The sequence below is a fragment of the Palaemon carinicauda genome, chromosome 44 (assembly GCF_036898095.1).
Source record: "Palaemon carinicauda isolate YSFRI2023 chromosome 44, ASM3689809v2, whole genome shotgun sequence".
Taxonomy (NCBI): domain Eukaryota; kingdom Metazoa; phylum Arthropoda; class Malacostraca; order Decapoda; family Palaemonidae; genus Palaemon; species Palaemon carinicauda.
The window spans coordinates 19,619,907-19,622,406 of record NC_090768.1 but is presented as its reverse complement, the minus strand read 5'-3'; the positions used below and the strand labels follow the sequence as shown (position 1 = coordinate 19,622,406).

The following is a 2,500-nucleotide window of genomic DNA, read 5'->3' as shown; positions in this document are numbered from 1 at the left end:
CATAAGGGTTTATAAGCAGAGAAGAACGACAAAGGAACAAGATAGAAAAAAAAGCATTAAGAAAACCAAAGGTCGGACAGAGTCAGTTCGCGACGGAAGTCTCTCCTTTCACTTCAGACGTCCAAAATTTTGTCATATTAGTAAACAAGAGAAGAAGCTAGCCCTTCAACGACATCAAGCCTAAATCCACTATGCCAACAACATTTCAGGAACTAAAGATACCAACTCTCCATTTAAGTATTTTATTGCTCTGTTTTCCAGTCAGTTCCCACTGTCTTCAATATCTTGAAATAATCTAAGCTTGTGAATTAGTGCGTTGTGTTGTATGTATGTTTTCTTTTATATTAGTTTCTCATATTTCACTTGCTGTTGTCGAATCTCTTTTTATTTAGAGATTCAAGAAACCTGTAACGATTTTGAGACTGTGTGTGTATATATATATATATATATATATATATATGTGTGTGTGTGTGTGTGTGTGTGTGTATATATATATATATATATATATATAAATTATATATATATAAATATATGTATATATATACATATATGTATATATATATATATATATATATATATATATATATATATATATATATATATAGGATAAATTTTGCACATTTAGACGTGTTTTTCATATATATATATATATATATATATATAAATATTTATATATATATACAGTATATGCATGTATATATATACATACATCTAAATATATATATATGTATACATATATATATATGCGTGTGTGTATTAGTTGGTTGGCCAGGGCACCAGTCACCCGTAGAGATACTACCGCTAGAAAGTTATTGAATCCTTTGACTGGCCAGACATTACTACTTTGATCCCTCTTTATGGTTACAGTTCAATTTTCCTTTCCCTACCTATAAACCGAATAGTTTGACCTAATCTTTCCTCTACCCCCTCTGTCCTTGTACATCTGACAACACTGAGATTACCAAACAGTTTTTCTACGCACATGGGGTTAACTACCGTGCTTTAGTTGTTCAGTGGCTACTTTCCTCTTGGTAAGGGTAGAAGAGACTATTCAGTTAATGTAAGCAACTCTTTTAGGAGGACACTACAAAATCAAACCAATGTTCACTAATTTTGGGTAGTGCCATAGACTCTGTACCATGGTCTTCAACTGTCTTGGGTTAAGAGTTCTCTTTCTCTTCTTGTTTTCTTGAAGTTTTTATAGTTTATAGATGAAAGATCTATTCTAATGTTGATACTGTTCTTAAAATATTTAAATTATTCATTTCTTCTCTTGTAGCTTGTTTATTTCCTTGTTTCCTCTTGTCACTGGGCTATTTTTCCCTATTGGATCCCTTCGGCTTATAGCATCCTTCTTTTCCAACTTGGGTTATTACTTATCTAATAATGATATAATATGTGTATATATATATATATATATATATATATATATATATATATAAATATATATATATATATATTTATATATATATATATATAGTATATGTGTATGTATACTGTATACATATATTTATATTCATATATAATTTGTTTATGTATACTGTATGTATATATATATATATAAATATATATATATATATATATATATATATGTGTGTGTGTGTGTGTGTGTGTGTGTGTTATATATTTATATGTATATATATACAGTATATATTATGTATGTATATATATATATATATATATATATATATATATATACATATGTGTGTGTGTGTGTGTGTAGCCTGACTTGGTATTGCCCTCGGGGCACGTATTCCTCCGCTAGGCCTATCATTATAGAAAATGGGAGTAGGGTAAACTACACAAAACTCTGGTCGTTTGAGAGGAGGTTCCAGGTAACTCCTAAGAAAGTGTTTATCGGTAAGTATGTTAGGAAAAATACTAATTACTAATAATTTGTGATATATATATATATATATATATATATATGTGTGTGTGTGTGTGTGTGTGTGTGTGTGTGTGTGCGTATGTGTGAGTTTTCGTGTAAAAAAATTTTGGAACATAGTGTGATGTGGAAAAGTTATTGAAAGAGAAGGGGCCTAGACATCCAGGAATCGCTAAATTGCGTGGAAGAGATGAATGGCTTTGAATATGTAGTAGTTTTCGTCGCGTTGTTGATGCATCTTTTATTCAGATATATGAAGCAGGTAGTGTTGAGGATTTCACCAGCACAAGGAGTGCATCCATGACTCGATAATTGATGTTTTGAGCTGGTTGGTCTTTAGTTTGGAATTGAGGATGTTAGGTAGGTGGAAAATGCATATGATTCGTCAGTGTTCTGAGAGAAGAGGGTCTTGAAAGCATTGTATATTTTGGATTAAAAATTAGTGGGAAGAAATGGTCCTGAATGCTGCAAAAGTTGAGGCAATTCGTATAGGCATTGAACCAAGTGGTAATAAAGTTTTTATGGTCTATGAAGTGGTTAATGCCATGGATATTTCCTACACAAGGGTTATTTCACGATATATAAGTTAAAATATGATTATGCAGTTGACCGTCG

General features: G+C 30.9%; 1 protein-coding gene across 1 annotated transcript in view; it reads left to right on the top strand.

The window, feature by feature from the left end:
* The window catches only part of LOC137634349 (G-protein coupled receptor GRL101-like), a 376,114-nt gene that overhangs the window by 206,118 nt on the left and 167,496 nt on the right, over positions 1-2,500 (top strand). The window lies entirely within an intron of this gene.